The sequence below is a fragment of the Anastrepha ludens genome, chromosome 3, assembly GCF_028408465.1.
Source record: "Anastrepha ludens isolate Willacy chromosome 3, idAnaLude1.1, whole genome shotgun sequence".
In the NCBI taxonomy this organism is placed as follows: domain Eukaryota; kingdom Metazoa; phylum Arthropoda; class Insecta; order Diptera; family Tephritidae; genus Anastrepha; species Anastrepha ludens.
Genome location: NC_071499.1, coordinates 105,170,610 through 105,189,578, shown reverse-complemented (window position 1 = coordinate 105,189,578; position 18,969 = coordinate 105,170,610).

Genomic DNA, 18,969 nt, shown 5'->3' with positions numbered 1-18,969 from the left:
TAGCTGTATACCATAAGTCCACACAGGTTTAAATACTTGTTTATAGGTGCATTAAAAGTTTGTTTTGTATGGAAAGAGGAGACCTTCTTCCAGTAAGCCAGTTTAATTTTTGCATTCTGAGGTTTAATTTCACGTGTTTTATTTTAACGTGCTCTTTCCAGCATTGTTTGGCATCAAGCGTCATCCCTAAGTACTTCGCCGTATTGGAGTAAGGAATTTTCGTGCCAGAAATATATACAGGATTATATTGAATTTTTTTGTTTGTAAAATCCACATGAAGTGACTTGGCTTCATTAAGTTTTATACGCCACTTTGTAGACCATTCGGTGATTTTGTTAATATCTTCCTGAAGTTTGCGAGAGGACTGTGTCTCATCATCGCCAATTGCTAAAATGCACGTATCGTCAGCAAAGGTAGCTATAGTGCTAGTCTCAGAGACCGGTAGGTCAGATGTGAAAAGCACGTAAAGTATAGGGCCAAGGATACTGCCTTGTGGAACCCCAGCTTTAATTCGCTTTAGGCTTGAATAAGAGCTATCGCACTTGATCCTGAAATATCTGTTACTTAGATATGAAGTAAATAGATCCGAAAACTCCTTTGGAAGCAAGATTTTAATTTTATGGAGTAGTCCGTCATGCCATACTTTGTCGAAGGCCTGAGCAACATCGAGAAATATGGAAGAGCACACTTTTTTCTTTTCAATTGCTTCTTCTATCACATTTGTGATCCTATGCACTTGTTCGATTGTTGAGTGCTTTGCTCGAAATCCGAACTGGTGCGTAGGAATAAGGCGTTTGTTTTCAATCAAAGGCTTTAACCGCTGCAGAATTATTTTTTCGAGTAGTTTGGACATTATAGGTAGCAAGGAGATTGGACTGTATGATGACACTTCGTGAGGACTTTTGCCAGGCTTTGGTATCATTATTACCTCTGAAATTTTCCAGTACGCTGGCACATATTTTATCGGCAAGTAACAATAAGTTTCTAAGAATAAAATAATCAAAACAATGAATTTGGAAAAAATCATTTGGGGCACATTTGACTTTTGAGTGTGGATGTCAAATGTGGACGAATGTCAAATGTGCCCCATGTTGTAAGAATTAGAAGATGGCTTAAAAATGTGAAGTTAGAACTTGCAGCTCAAAAAACTGAAGTCGTATTGCTGACAACACGACGGGTACGTGAAGAGTTAGTGATTACGGTAGCTGACCATGACATAAGGTCGCAGCCATATATCAAATATCTGGGAGTACTCATTGACTCGAAAATGACCTTTAAGCATCATTTAGAGTCAGTCAGTGAAAAAGTCGTAAGAATAAATAACGCGTTGATAAGACTAATGCGTAATATTGGCAGCCCTCGGACAAGTATACGGAGACTCCTGTTAACAGTCACAAGCTCAGTGATTCTGTATGCAGCACCAATCTGGGCAAACACAAAGCCATCGTACCTCCAACACATACGAGCGACATACAGACTTGGCGCCCTGCGAGTAGCCAGTGCCTATCGTACTGTCTCAGATGACGCCATCCAGGTGGTAACGGATAGGCACCCTTTCGACCTTCTCGCGGTTGAGATGTATAGGTTACATAATACCATTGGGCAGAAACCGTCGAACGTGGCTAAAAAAGAAGAAAGGCTGCGAACAATTGAAGAATGGCAGATACGATGGAAGCAATCCGAGAAAGGTAGGTGGACCTTTGAACTGATTCCAAACATTGCGAGGTGGATTGAGCAAAAACACGGAGAAATTGATTTTTGTATCACACAGTTGCTGACTGGACACGGTTGCTTTAAAGCATACCTACACAGGTTCCATCTTGAGAACGACCCGTACTGCCCGCAGTGCCCCGAAGAACAAGAAACGGTGAGGCATATATTGTCCAATGCCCGTGGTTTATTAATGAGCGAAATATACTTGAGGGAGCGTTTGGCGAAAACATAAGTGAGCCAAATCTTATCCCACATATGTATGTGCGAAAACGAAGAAAACAAGAAAATTACATGTGTAGTGGCCGCAAATATCATGAAGAACCTTCAATACGCGGAATATTCACGTAGGTCTCTAGAAAGAGCTCCTTTACACAATGTACAGAACAGAATGACAATAACAGACGATTGAGTAATAATATACTCACAACGGCCTCCTGACGTAATACTTAACGGTGAACATACCGTAGGACATGAAGGGGGGTTTAGTTGGGTTAAAGTCCCACACCACGGCTTCGGTCATAGGCGTTTGATGCTTCCCCTCCTCCACAAAAAAAAAATAAATAAATGTGCCCCACGTTATAATTATGTTAATATGTTTGGTAACTGTAACTAATTTGGCTTATTTATATATGACTTTTGTACAGTAATGGTATGAAACTATACGAACAAGTCATCTGGAAAAGAAACAAATGAAGAAAATATTAAAAAAGCCATGAATGATGTAAAAAATGGAGATGAGGCACAAACTTCGGCAGCAAAAAAAAAATACGGCATCAAAAGAACGACATTAACAATGCGGATGAAACATCAAGTTCCACTTAAATTTACGGTGCACTCTAGTAATAGTCATTCGGACGATGAATTATTGTACAGCACTAAATATTCATCGCGTCAACTCTTCGCAAAGAAACTCGAAGATCAGCTTGCTGACTATGTAAAGAAATGTGCGTTTTACGCATTTGGCTTGGTATACCACACATTCAGAAAGTTTGTTTATGATCATGCTAAAATAAATCAGATCACCGTTCCAATTGGATGGAATGTTACTAGGGAAGCAAGTAAGGACAGACTTTTTGCTTTTCTCAAAAGAAACCCAATTATTTCATTCCGAAAGCCAGAGAAAGTAAGCTTGGCCAGACTTTCGGGCTTTACAAAATCAGCTGTAGAAGAATTTTACTCAAACCTCATTGCAATTTATAAAAAAAACCTTCCAGCCGAAGAATATATATAACTTTGATGAAACTGGAGTAACTGCGGTCTTAGAAACTCCTAAGGTAGGTACTTCAGTTCATCTGAGACAAGACACATAGTACCTACCTAGAAAATTTATTAAAACAGGTGGCGCTAAAGTAATCCTCCTATCAGAAAATGTTATAAATTTTGCGATTGGCCCCTAATGACAGTTCTGTTTTGACATTTGTATAGTAAACACATGCGAAATACACGTTAATGAACAATGTTACGCTCCACTCCTCCAGAACGCGGAATATTGCTGACTATTTAGTTGACCAATAATCGGTCGGTGACTTTGGCACAACGTGAATTTCGTCGCAGATTTTCTCGCCGTCCAACGCCTACTGGTGAAACACTGCGACGTTTAGCCACTCGCCTCGAAGAGACTGGCACAACACGAGATGCTGCCAGGCGTGGCAGACCCCGGAGTAGCCGTTCTGCGGAGAATATTGCTGCTGTAGCCGAGGACGTCATGGAAGCGCCGTCGACATCGACCAGACGACGTGCCACGCAAATGGGTATCAGTCGACGGTCTTTACAGCGAATTTTGGTACAAGATTTGAAGATGTTTCCGTACAAAGCCCAGACGGTGCATCAGCTGTTAGCTGCTGACCGCCAATCGCGTCTAACATACGCTCAACCAAGAGGAAGATGATTTTTCATCAAAAATAATCATGAGTGATGAGGCCCATTTCCATCTTAGCGGGTACGTAAATAAGTAAAATTCACGCTTCTGGGGCACTGAAAATCCGCGTGTAACCCACGAAGAGCCATTACACCCGCTCAAAGTCACTGTATGGTGTGTTGTTTTCGCTGGAGGAGTCATCGGACCTTTTTTCTTCGAAGACGTCGCGGGCCACACGGTTACTGTGAATGGTGAGCGCTACAGAGCAATGATCAACGAGTTCTTTTTGCCGCAACTTGATGAATTGGGATTGGAAAACATGTGGTTCCAACAGGACGGTGCAAGGGCACACACAGCACGTGCCACAACCGATATGCAGAAGGATGCATTTCCTGGGCGCCTAATCTCCCGTTTTGGCGATTTGCACTGGCCAGCAAGATCGCCTGATTTGACCGCTCCAGACTTCTTTTTGTAGGGCTTTTTGAAGTCGCGGGTTTATGTCAACAAGCCTCAGACTCTTGTAGCTCTTAAAGACAATATCCGTCAAGAATGTGAGGACCTATCGCCGGAAACTTTGGCCAAAGTGATGGAAAATGCCATAAAAAGGGCTCCAATGGAAATTAACTGTGGCGACGGCCATTTACATGACATCGTATTCTCGACTTGATGTAAAAAAAATGAAAAGACCAAATAAAAATAATCCACAAGAAGAATCAAAGTTTTTCTTTTATTCTTCCTTTCAAGGTTAAAACCAGTAGTAGAAGACGTAGAAGGCATCGCACAAGCTTCCAGAAGTGAAATTGAGCTTAAATGACCACAGCCAACTAATCCAGCTGGCACATCTCGATGCCGGACGAAATATTTATTCGATGTTAACTTTGGAGACTGCCATATTAAATAATCAAATACTTTTTAATTACCTTTGCTCTCTCTTACACATTTTTACTACATATAATATTATTTTGATGTAGCTTCGATGGTGAAATAGAAGTCTGTGTTTATGTTTTGTTGAAATACATATACAATATTTATTTTGTTTTTTGAAATAACGTCTTGTTTTTACGTTATTGTAAGTATAAAATAAAGTAAAAAACACGATGGTCAAATGTGCGCCTTTAAAAGTCAAAGGTACCCCTCCGGCGGGGCACATTTGACAAATTGGGTATTTTTAAAAATAGGCCGAATAAGGTATTTACACTGTTTTTTGTAACTCCTTGGCCAGTTAAATACTCGTATTAAGATTAATTTCTAATAGTTGCGATCAAATTTTAAAATTTACGTTTTTCTCGAAAAATATGCGAGAAATATGGCTTCGCAAAAAAGGTATCACAGGTGCCCCACTTTCCCCTACATATGGCCAGGAAACTGAAATTCTAGCGCTTCCTTGTTATTTTTGGTTCACTCATTTGCCCTTTTTCGCACGAATTTGAAAAGTTGCTAGACCTTTACGGATGTGTGTATGAATGTACGAGCATTTATGTTAATGTGAAAAGGTTTTGGCATAAGCCCGAAATTATACGCCAAAAACTTGTTGTACTTTTACAACTATCCACACTGACCAAGTGACTGTCACGTCAACTGTCATCTAGACATGATGGCATTTCCATGTTTCTATCATTTGAAATTATCTCACTCACTAAAGTCAGCAGTCAAGATGCGTTTGTCATTACGTCCGAATAGACAGACAGTATGTTTTGATTGAAGTATGTGTGTGTATGTATGTATGGATGTAACTAACCTTCCAGTGAAGTTGCTGTTGGAAAATGTTGTTGAAAATTCATAAATACCTCACACATACTTGGAATTCCTTGTTTAAACCCGTAAAATATCTCCCCCAATTTTGTTTCAAGTGATCATTACAAATGCGATTTGTTACCAGTTTTAGACCAATAATAACAACCACCCAATTTTGACAACAATAACAACATTTATATTACCATTTGCTCCACTGGGCCCATCATACATATGCACGCATACATGCACATAAAAGAGTAGCTCGTCGTCGCCCGGAGAGTTAAAAAAATTGTAATCCCCAAGCAGGTCGAAGCACACAGCCGACGACGTGGCACAACGGCACAGCGGCACAGCGGCACAGCGGCAGCATATCAATTCAAGAGATACAACAACAGATAGCACAACAGTGGCTCAGTAAGAAGGCACGTCTCCAGTTTGGTTGTACAAATTTCTTTACAACTTGACATCTGTCAAATTGTGGACATAAAATGTCAGTGACAAATAGCGGCAGCCAAGCAGAACCGAAACTGACAACATAAAAAAGTGGCAAACTCTGAAGAATTGAGTGAGTTAAGTATATTTAACATTTACATATTTATTAATACATAAATGCCTATGCCCGGATGTGTGAGTGGATGTTTGTACGCCTGTATGCAGGTTTGGATGTACAAATCAGGCGACCAAATTTAAATAGATTGTTTACCGTTTGTGCGTATGTGCATACATATATACACACATATACACATATGTACATACATACGTTCAATGCGATGCAGCTGAAAACAATCCTTGGGCGACAGCACAGAAGGTGGTGACCAAGAAGCTGAAGTTCGCTAAAGAATCAATAACCGATTTCTTGCATGAAGTGGTGAACACACTTTGCCCAAATAAAGAAAGTTGTTTCCTAAATTTCCGGATCCACCTCACATCAAGTTCCGCGAATCCCGGCAGACGAGGTTCAGCAGGCTGCAAAGAGGTTCAAAGATCAGACGCGCGTCCTAATCAGATACTTAAACTGACCTTTGCCCAGGCAACATCGACGTTCCCACACATATTTAATATATGCTTAGCGGAGGGAACGACAAAGGCCGGTTTTACTGCCTAAACGACAAGCCATGGACCGTCTAGCTTTAAACCAGTCTGCCTACTCTATTCTGCAGGTCAAGTACTGGAACGAAGCCGGTTATAGCCTCGAGAACGACATTTATTCCGGCTAGGGAATATTTGAGAATATCCAAAAATTGCGTAAAAGGCGCAAAGCAGTACTGTTTAGTTGTACCTCTGGATGTAAAAAACGCATTCAATACCGCCAACTGGGCGAAAATCCTGGAAAATATTGGAATATCCCCTAACCTGCGAGCAATTATACGAAGCTATTTCGAAGAACGCATACTGGATTACGGCACGGTTGCAGAAAGCAGTTCGTTCCCATATCTAGCCGGTAACAAGTAGAGGCGGCAGCTATACAAGTTGGCAATCACAACTTCACAAAACTGCCAGCAGTTGGGAATAATAATAGACAGAAGGCTATCGTTTAGTACACACGCGGAGTGTGCGACCAAAAAGCGTCAGCGACTGCTAAACTCGCGCTGGCCAAAGCAACGGCGTCGCCAACTTCTCGCAGGCATGATGAAGAACCAAATACTGTACGGTGTACTGTCTGGCATGTGGCTACGCAATATTCGTCTTATCTTCGCTTCGGATATGATCAGCCTTCAAAACTGTGTTGGAAGAAGCCGCGCTAGTTATCGCTGAATACTGTGGAGAAAACGCGATTTTGGGACTGGTGTAGTCTTTGGGATGAAAATGACCCTCCCCATCCTCCAAGAGCGTGGTATGTAGGCCAGTGCCAAGCATGTAAAGAAGAGTCCCTTCAAGGTTGCTGTGTCACGGACTCTACGCCTTCCTTCAGCATGGCAGGATATATGCCATCTGGTCCGAGCGACTTGTAGCCGCCAAAAGATTTGATGGCAAATCGAATGGTGGCCTCATTCACCACAGATCTGGCAACGTACCAGTCATGCCGAGAAGCTCTAGCAACCGCCTCTATCCATAAGGGCTGTTGCCGGCTGACTCCTATGTGAGTACCAGGAAAGTGAGATTCCATCAGCAACCTGAGTGTCTCACTTTGCCGCTTCGTGAAGGAGCCATCAGATTTGCTAAGTGACCCCAGATTTGCAGTTGGGTCCCTTTTCAGGATCCTAACCAATTTCACCGTGTCACTCAGAGATTCAATACCGCAGCAGAATTCCCTACATGAGGCTCTTTTAGATTCCATTCAGTTAGAGCAGCGTTGAGCCGCCTCAATGGCTTGTTCTTTCCGAAGTCTTGATGGCGTCAGTCAAAGCCCGCAACGCCCCCCCCTAAACTTCTGCTAGCCTGTTTTTCTGGGGTTTCTAGAGTGCATTGGCATTTGACCCTCCTCGCCACACTGAAACTCAATGCACCTAAACAAGTCTCTTTAACTTTGAATTGTTTCTTTCAAATCACAATGAGCTTATACACTGTAAAGAAGCAGAAACATGCGCAAAAACGACATTACTTTTTGGCACCCTAATATATGTATGCTGTAAAGTCTTTGAAAGCCTTTATTATTGTTAGAGTTCGTTTTTCAGTACTAAGTAATCCAGCGTAATCCACAAAATTTAAAAGCTCATTTCTAACTTGAATAAAAAAAAAATAGTTACATAAGCATAAAATTAATTAATAGATATGACTTAGCTATTTTTCATACTGCGAAATATCCCTGAAAGTATCCCATGCTTCAACATCTACCTTTGTGCCTAAAGATTAGATTACTTACACTATACAACAATATCCTCAATCAAGGTATTTATCCGCAAGCGTGGAGAAATGCAGTTATTATTCCCATTCTAAAGCCTAGAAATACTACAACGGAAGGTTCAGGGTTCAGACCCATCGCTCTACTTAGCTGTTTGGGCAAACTATTCGAAAAAATAATAGCCAAGCGCATTTCATGGTATGTTTTGAACAACAGCTATATAAGTCCACAGCAAGTAGCTTTCAAAGAACGTCAGGGCACTATTGATGCCTTGCTCTTATTCGAAAACTACGCTTCCACTGCTCTTCCAATAGAAACCACCTCTCGGCCTTCGACCGTGTCGGAGGCCATATTGTCCTACGGAAGTTGGAAAAATGGAACCTTAGCGGTAAAATACTTAAAATTATACAGGCCTTCATCACTAATCGCAGATTTGTGTCCAAAGTAAATAATACCTTTTCAGAATTTTTTGTTCTACACAACGGCATCCCCCAGGGCACTCCACTCTCCGTTGTTTTATTTATAACTGCTTTGAATGCAATTAGCCAAATTGTCAATAAATATAAAAATCGTCAAACAAGATTTCATTAATATATGTACTATCTGACTTAAACACTTGGTCCGAATCATCGGGTGCCAACGTATCTATTAATAAATGCAAAAACTTCCATACTTGTCGGAAACATAAATGTAATTAATATACTTTAGTTTAAGTTATAATTACATGCAAATTGTAAACGCTAAAAGAGCTAACATGGCCCTCACGTTAAACAAAAAGAGCATTCGCACTCTCACAAGGGCGCCCTCACGGGTCACTTCACCTGCAACAAACACTTACATAAATTAGGTATAACTAACACCAGCACCTGCAGATTTTGCTGCGAAGATGAGGAGTCTATAGAACATCTCATCATCGAATGTCCGGGGTTGACGCATAGAAGGAAAAGGTTTTTAAACAAGTTCATGTTTATACTCGTAGATGAAGACCTACAATCACTCCCTCAGAAGGAGCTGGTACAATTCATAAGCATACTTAACAGTCAATAGGCAGCATAGGGTGCACAATAGATCAATATGGTCGCAGTGCTAAAGGGCCATACCTTAACCCTTTACAACCATTAACCATTAAATTGTAAATAGTCTTAACTTAAAGTTTTTGGGTATAATTTTTGATAAAAAATTAACTTTCAAAGAACATTGTACATATTTAAGGAAACAACTGGCTGCTAGGCTTAATATTATCAGATATTCGTCGTCTAAGCAATGTTTAATTAACTCTTCTACGCTAATAAATGTAACCAGGGCACTCATATTATCGAAGATAGATTACGGCCTTCCCATTTAAGGTAACTGTGCGGAAAGCAACATAAAACTTATTTACTCAGCTTACCACACGGCTGTAAGCAAAAACATCCGTGCTATGCCTAAATCCCCAACAAAATTTATACTGACGGAAGTCGGCCTTCCCACAATTGAAGAGAGATTCACGACGAATACGAAGAAACTTATACCTAAGCTATTTCTTTGCTACAACAGCGCTTTATATGAAGCAGTGGCAGGCGAGCTTCAAAGAAGTAAGACCTCACGTCGCAAATCGACAATTGCACTGTGCATCGATTACGCCAGAGAGATTGGCATAACTTCCGCCTCACTTCGCCAAAATGTACTGTTTCCCCCATGGTTGATGAAAGAGCCCAATTTTATATTAAACCTAGCGAAATATGGTAAAAATCACACTAATGCTACTACCAACGTCTTTTTACAGAAGTCACAACTCCTCTACTTCCCGAATGGAGCTTAATTTTCACTGATGGGTCAAAAACTGATACTAACACCTCGTTTGCAGTTGTCAACTCGAAAGGAGAAACAATCACGGCCGGCATCCTCCCTAGCTATGCCACCGTTTTTACAGCCGAAGCTGCACAGATCCTTCATGGTATTACCTTCGCTGAAAACTCTTTATTGAAAGCAGTAATTTGCACAGATAGCAAATCAGTCATTTACTGGATAATGAACACAATGAACAAGATGCATATAATCTCCTGTATCCGGAGCAAATTCTTAAAAAATAGCGACCGCATAAAACGTATGTGGGTTCCAGGCCATGCAGGTATAAAAGGGAACAACCTAGCGGACAAACGAGCTAAACTCGCTGGGAAAGAACCACTAATAACTTTCGACTATATTTCGAAAAAAGACGTATACTAATTTATACATCAGAGGCACTATAATACACAAATGGTCAATTGGGGATCCCATCATTATATCGTAAATAATCCAAGCAGGATAAAACCAAACTACCCACTAAATTGCCGTTGCAACGATATCAAATCATTTGTCCGCCTTCGTCTAGGGCACAAAATCGCCACACATTCATACGTTTTCAATGGTTCCAGCCCTCCATGCTGCCAACACTGTCACTCACCATCTTTAACGGTCTGCCACCAACTCAACGACTGCCCACATTTTGAACAAATCAGGAAAACTATCTTCCGAAATCAAAGACCTTCTACACTGTTAAGAACTACTTTCTCTGAAAATATATCAAAAATGTCAGACTTTCTAATTAAATCAGGATTGAAAAAATTGATTTGATGTTTGCTCCTCTAACATAGTTACTATATTTTTACCATAGTCTTAATTAATTAAGTTTTCTAGTCTTCTTTTACATGTAAGACCTTTAAGCTAACTATCTGTTACTTCTACATCAGCGAGCCGAAAGTCCTGGCAGCCAGGCTCCTTTTTTACGTCTAAGAATAATTGTATTATTATTCCACGACTGTAAATAAAATAATATAAAATAAAAATAAATTTTTACTCTTAAAAAACATATATTACAAAACAAAAATTCATGTAATTGTCCCTGTATTAGTGAAAAGGCGCATGATTTGTTTATATTTCTGTCTTTCCCCCTTTCAGAAAAGCTAAGCCGCACACACTTCCACTAGGGCAGTTATAAATATTTCATACTGTTCTTATTATTTCTCCTATGTAATTTCACCATGGCTTCTACTTTACTATACTTTTATTACCTATACAAGTGTTAGAAGAGCACAGGAACTCTCACCTATAGAAAATGATGCGGTACCATTTACACATTACTCGCAAGAAACTACAGTAAGAAACCTCAACCCCTACACAGGGTGACACGACGGACTAAATCATGGGCATTAAAGCAGTAGCGGCCTAAGTATTTTCTAATGTACTTTTATGCAATTGTGTTAAAATACGTGAAAATATCCTGTATTTAAGCGAATTCGCGGACGCGTGGACGCAATGAAATCGCACGCCTAGTAACTGTTTGACACGCATATTCACCGGGGGCGTGCATAATTGAGGTTATGTGTTTGCTTGTGGGCACACAGTTGAATTAAGCAGAAGTAGGTAAACATATACATATATGCAGATATTCATAGAAGATACAAATGTTTATATAAAAATGTATAAGCAGAGGCTCAAGATAATTTTTTAAATACTTGCACTCAGCATTCAAGGCAACGTTTGTGCAATTATGCAAAAATCAGTCTACGCATAATAAAACGAATTTCGGGGGTACTGGTTATTTTCCAACAAATCACTAATAATGCGGTGAAAGCCAAGCATTCAATATTGGGGTAATAAAAATAAAAATAGAAAAATACTTGTGGTTAACGGTTGTTTAATCTGGACTGAGCGGAAAAGAGTACCGCCAATTGTCAATAAGATTGCGGAAAATACCTTACTAAAATTAAGAAGTCTGGGGTAATTTTCGCAGGGGAACAAAAATTCTCTCATTTTTATACGATATTCTTATTATCATTGAAAACCAATGCTTGAACAAAATATTTGTTCTATACTTTGTTCTGTTGTTGCTATTTATTATTATTTGCTGTTGTTTTTGCTGCAATGTTTGTTTCCGGCTTCTTAGCTAAGCTGAGCACAAACATTTATGCACTCATACACACAATCCAATAAATTTACCGACGAGTGGTTCACGCACTCGGTTTGCGAGCGTAAATCGGAAACCCGTCACACCCCGTCCTTGTCAGTCATCGATTGGCAAAGACCAATCCATTTATGATTTTTATCGTACACAACTTTGGCACACTTCATTTCGCCGCCCGCAAAACGCTGTCAATTGAAATTGAAATGGCATCCGGTTGGCGATGTCGTGGAATCCAAACAGTGGAAAGGATAGCAAAGCATAAATTTCTTGCCTTCGCGTCGGCTTTCTGCTTGGCTACATGCTTACGATGATGGGCGATATGAAACAAAGTGAAAAAATTCGAGGAAATGCTTGTTTTGTGCCACTCAGCTGTTAGCGAGTGCCGAAGGAGTGACGTGAAACCAGGGCAAGGACAGGCCGCACACTTTCCACTTGTACTTTCAAAGTCGCCTAGTTGAAAGGTTAGCTGGGTGAAAGTGTGCGACGAACGAATAGAAGAGCGGCAATACTGACAAAACGCTGCGCTCCCCGCAATAAGTTGGCAACGCGGTGTTCCATAGTGCACGTGACAAACACAGTGGAGCGCGGGCAAGCAATGAGTTGAAGTGGGGAATTGTTTTATGAATTATTAAAAAGGTTCCTAAATGTTGACACAATTTGGTCGTGAGCTACATACAGAAAAGTTCCTGAATGGATGTGAAAATTCGGAAGCCGATTTTATTGTGTTTTCAAATTGGACAAAACAACTTATTTGAGTTTAGCAGTCTTTGTCGTGCGGCTACGATGGGGAGTCAGCACACAGTCAATTGTGAAGCAGAACACAATCGATTGGTATCGAGGAAGGAGGAGGAGGAGGGTCGACGAAAAATGTATTTTCAGAAGCAGCGAAACGGTAGTGCGAAGAGGTTGAGATGCCGACAAGCAGAAATACCGCACCAAAAATTCTATAAAAACTGCGGCAACCAGCTAGAGTGGGCTGACACCTTCAAACGCGCAGATAGAAATCTGTTAATAGAAATTCAGGACACACCAAAGGCAGTAAGAGATGTAACTCTCACGTTTTACTGTTGAGAACGTCTGATAATTACAATCGTTTCATTAAACGATGAATAGCTGATAGATTTTATATTTATGTATTATAATTGGCGCGTACACCCTTTTTGGGTGTTTGGCCGAGCTCCCCCTCCTATTTGTGGTGTGCGTCTTGATGTTGTTCCACAAATGGAGGGGCCTACAGTTTCAAACCGACTCCGAACGGCAGATATTTTTATGAAGAGAATTAGAAATATCATCGCCAAACAAACCTCAGCCACACCTGAATTTTTTGATAAGTGGTACAATTGGAATATGTTATAAGCTATTCACATTTTAATAGCGCTCCAACGAAACCCTAAGTTTGAAACCCTGCTTATGAGTAACGGAGAACTTTGAAGAAAAACGAGCGAGGAGCCCATATTATGCCAGCTAAGGCATATTGGCTCTTACTTCTTTGCCACGCCTGCTGATATAGCTGGCGCTGACATCAAAAATCTGATGAATTTCATCAGTAGCACAAAGCAGTTGACGCAAACATAGTCATCGTTCGTAATCCGCACGATCCTAACCATCCCATCACTACCTCTCCCCGTCCTCTCCCTGCATCCCATCAGTCTTTCCCTTTCACCTCACCTCCTTCACAATGGTATAACAAAGGACGAATCTTTCTTCGTCCAAGTGTGCTCATTCCCTGGGCAACCATACCAACCTAACCTATGCCAGCTAAAACTCAGAAAATTAAGTCGAATAGGCCACGCTCTTAGAAAATCGCCGCACAGCATCACAAGAATGGCAAAAAAGAATGGGATAAGAATCCGCAGAAAAGTAGAAGCCGTGATCGGTCAAAGAACACCTGGAAAAGATCCATTAGCCATGACTTATCTTCCATAAACACGTGTTAGGACAATGCATAAGGAGAGGCGATAGCGTCTATTCGCGTACGTTGGAGAATTCTTATAAAGGCCCAATGCTCCTTAAAGGACTAATCGGGAGAAAAAGAAAATTTCGGAGCACTGTTGAATGAGGCCAGCAGTGGAGGAGATTTAGAGAGAACTGCAGGTAGAGGAGAAATAGAATGAAACTTCCCAATGTCATGCTGTTTGTCTGTACTTTATCGATAATTTCGAGTCCCCATCTGTCTGGAGTCAGTTTTTTCTAATCCACTTCTTCTCTTCTTGATTGGCGCGAAAACCGCTCAAGCGAATTCGGCCGAGTTTAATAAGTCGTCGTTTCTTACGCCTGCCGTTTCTTTCTTGCTCCAACCGGAATCAGTTGTACACATTAAGTGAAGCCAAGCCCTTCTCCGCCTGATCTTTCCAACGGAGAGGACTTCTTTCTTTCCTCTGCTACCACCAGTTGGCACCGCATCGAATACTTTCAGAGACAGCGCGTTTGTTTCCATTCGGACGACATGACCCAGTCAGCGTAGCCGCAGAATTTTTATTCGCTGCGCTATGTCTTTTTCGTCGTGGTCCAAAAATCTTCCGCAGAATATTTCTCTGAAACTCTCCGCGCTTCTGCGCCATACGTTAGGACGGGCGTGATGAGAGCCTTGTAGAGAGTAAGTTTTGTTCGTCGAGAGAGAATTTTGCTACTGAATTGTCCACTAAATCCATGGTAGCACTTGTTGGTAAGAGAAATTCTCCGTGGGATTTCATGGCTGAGTTTGTTAACGGTGTTAGTGCTCGTTCCTAGATAAATATAATCTCTTACAACCTCAAAATCATAACTGCGGGTATACCAAATTCAGACATCGCGGCATATAGGCAACTCCTTGTCGTGCTGTCGAACGCAGTTTTAAAATTGGCGTAAGGATAGTGAGTGTCGATTCTCCTTTAATGGGTATTTTCCAAAACTTGGTGCCATATGAAGAAGTCCACACATATGTGGAAAGTCTCTGATTACCCCGCATTGGGAAGGGCCAGGACGATTCTTCTACATATGGTCCAAGCAGTTCACAACTTCTGAGTCTCATCCAGGTATTCTCTGCGCAGCTAAACATCCATTTCAGAGCGAGTTAATGTGAGAAGGCGAAACAACCCGGGATATTTGGTAGAGCCCCGCCACGTAAAAATCCTTCCTCAATGAAAAACAAACAAAGCCTTGGATAAGAGCTACCTGCTATGATGACGACCCCTGTAAAAAATATACAATTTCAAAATGTTGAGTAGTCGAAAAAGTATTTTCCTATTTTGTCAATAGATGTCGTTGGAGTCATTCACATTCAATCACATTGTGTCATATCATATGGTGTTAGAAAGGTGACAGTTTAAGCTTCATTTAACAAAAAATTAAATTCGGAGAAGTTGAAAAAAAGTTATAGCCGTTCAAAAATGAGTGGAAATAATAAGAAATTCGCTATATTTTGAAATTTTTGTATAAAAAAGGGAAGAATGCCACGCAAGCCACCAATGAAATTTGTGAAGTTTACGGAGACGATGCTGTATCAGTTCGTGTAGCACAACAATGGTTCGCTCGCTTCCGTTCTGGAAATTTCGAGGTGCAAAATGCGCCTCGCTCCGGTCGACCTATCGTTGAAAAAGTCAATGAAATTATGGAAAAGATTGACCAGGACCGTCACATAAGCTGCCATGACATCGCTAAGGCACTAAACATTCATCATCAAACGGTTTTGAACCATTTAAAAAAGGCTGGTTACAAAAGGAAGCTCGATGTTTGGGTACCACATGAATTGTCTGTGAAAAATTGAATGGACCGAATTAACATCTGCGATTCTTTGCTGAAACGAAATGAAATCGAACCATTTCTGAAGCGAATGCTAACAGGAGACGAAAAGTGGATCAAATACGACAATAATGTGCCAAAAAGATCATGGTGCAAGGGTGGTGAAGCTCAACAACTGGTCGCAAAGCCAGGATTGACGCCTCGAAAGGTTATGTTGTGTGTTTGGTGAGATTGGAAAGGAATCCTCCACTAAGAGCTGCTCCAGCCTGCTCGAACGATAGATTCTACACTTTACTGTCAACAACTAATGAGATTGAAGCAAGCAATCGAAAAAAACGGCCAGAACTGATCAGCAGAAAGGGCAACGCTAGGCCACACACCTCTTTGATGCCTCGGCAAAAACTGGGAGAGCTTGGCTGAGAAGTTTTGATGCATCCACCATATAGCCCTGACCTTGCACCATTGTTTCGGTCAATGCAGAACTCCCTTAATGGAATAAAGTTGGCTTCAAGAGAAGCCTGTGAAAATTACTTGTCGCAGTTTTTCGCCGAGAAATCACAAAAGTTTTACACTGATGGAATAATGTCTGTAGAAGAAAAATGGCAAAAGGTGGTCGACCAAAATAGTACATAGGTACTTGGTTTAATAAAGTTCATTATAAATATAAAAAAAAATGAGTTGAAGTTTGAATAGAAATACGAAAAGACGTTGTGGACTACCCAATATAAAAGAAATTCTGTTTAATTTTTGATTTAAATTTACCTCTTTCGAGCTTTAAATATGGTGAAAGAAACTGTGCGCGAACAATAAAACGTGCGAATCGTCCAAGCGAAAATGAGGCGCTGGTATAGTATTTAATATTTTTTTTTTTGCGACGAAATAAAATTCAAACAAGAAACTGGCATGCGATTTAAACTAATTTAACATGTAACTGTATAAAAAATTAAAAAAGTCAATACACGACTACGCACAGGGGGGGGGGCTTGCTAATTAGCTTACCTGCATACATACATACCTACAGCCTTATGCCAGTACACAAAACGTCAAGCAGTCAATATAGATAAACAGAATATTTTTATTAAATTCTCGAAAAAAAAAATTACGAATAACTGTGTTTTTTCTACACTGAAGGGCATCTAGGCTAACAGTTAATCTTCAATCATCCCCGCAATTTAAAACACCCTTAAAAACTCATTCAATAACTTACGCATTAATTCACTGAAATTTCACTTTAATTTCAATCAATATACTCTCGTAGCCACATACATACGTAAGCACAAAGTATGTATTACATTAGCATAACATAATTATACCCCTGCTACACTTACGAGTACATTAACACCCCTATCTCCGGCCGCTTTCGGTGTTAGAGAATTCTCAAATTCAAGTAGTCAACCTCATTTTACTTTTCCCACTTTTCAGCGGCGTTTTGCATTCATATTTCATATTTAAAACATTGCACGTAAAAAAAAATTAATTGAAGTGTGTGGCATTCAACGTCCAACACAATTTCGCCCCCAAACCACCAAAATCATGCCCCTGAAGAGAAGTGAGTAGCGCGTTGCACTTCATTCAACTTTCACCCATCTAATGACGCAATAAAAAATATTTTCTGCGCACTTTATATTCTGGAGTGAATTTTTATATATATGTATGTACGTGTGTATGCACTTATGTTTTTTGTATTCACAACTAGGGGAAATGGGAGAAATATAGCGAGGGAAAAATCAAAAGGGAAACTCGAACAAAAATTGCAAATATTCAGCGGCAACAGCCACTACCCCGGGAGTAAAATCTCAGTAAAGGAAAAGTGTTCCTAAAGCATTGGACGGAGCTTTGTCAAGTTGTTTGTTGGGAGGGGGGTTAACGTGGCCTGATTGCACTTCGGTTTCAACCACATTATTAAATGCCAAGCGAAAATTGCCACAACTCATTGCTGCTGCTCGCTGCAAGTTGAAGGGAAGTCAGAATGAACGGACAGACAGCGGTAAACATACATACATAGTACATGCATGCATACATACATAGATATTAATGTAGGTACTCGTATGTATATATGCACGCTCGTACTAAGAATCGAAAACTGGCGTTCAGCGTCGAAAACGGTAAAGTGCTACATGGGAAAATATGAAGTTGAGGGTAATCGTTGCCGATTGACACTTTAAAATGGGTAGTTTAAATATTTTTAATGACGCCTTTTGGCGTTTAAATTTTTCACACACAAGTATTACCTGCATACATACATATTTCGATATGCATCTGTGTACATAGACCAATCCGTATTTATTCATGAAAAACTACTTACAAAAAATGTTCAAGATCTTCTGATCTGCTGTTGATGAATTTCTTTAAACGCAAATAGCGCCGTGAGACACTATTTCTAAGAGTTGTGAAATCCCTTTGCTTAACGTGGGCATCGGGTGATTATATCAAAATTCCTAAAGTGTACGACCCATAGAGGTGAACATTTTTTTTGGTGATCAAAATTAACTTTTGATATTTGTGGCCAAAGTTGCCTAGAAAAATTAGAAATAAAGTTAAAAGTATCAATCTGAGTTAAATACTTTGTTCGATCATATGAAATAAAATTTAATAGTAATTTTTTGCTATGCATTTTAGCCCAGTACTGTCTCGTGGTAGGTCTTTTTGACAAGTACCTAAAATGTTCTACTGAAAATGGAGCCAGGAGCAAATATTTTTCTTGGAAATCTTCACTGTGGGCCTTTTCTCATATAAAATTGTCGTGAGGGAGGTGTGATTTGTGATGCATACTACTGGACAGTACCTACATTAGGGCGGGTCGATTTAAAAATCGCCCATTGCTCTGTGAAAATCATATTCTAGGGATCAAAATAAGAAACTTTGCCGAAGGAACCATACCTCTGAAACGAATTCTGATGTCCCCCAATTTGGGTCGAACTTTTAGTGTATTTTGTGGGGAGGCAAAAAAATCACCCATTGCTCTGTGTAAATCATATTCTAGGGATCAAAATAAGAAACTTTGCCGAAGGAACCATACCTCTAAAACGAATTCTGATATCCCCCAATTTGGTTCGAACTTTTCAGTTTCTTTTCTCATGTAAAGGCCAAAAATGGTGATATTTTGAAATGATTGTATGGGGAGCCCCCCAGGGGAGTTCCAGGGGGTGTGCAACTGGCATGGGTGGATCTACCGTACAAAGTTAGTGGGGGTCGATCATACATTTGGACTCGATTGGAGCACTCTAAATGGGTCAA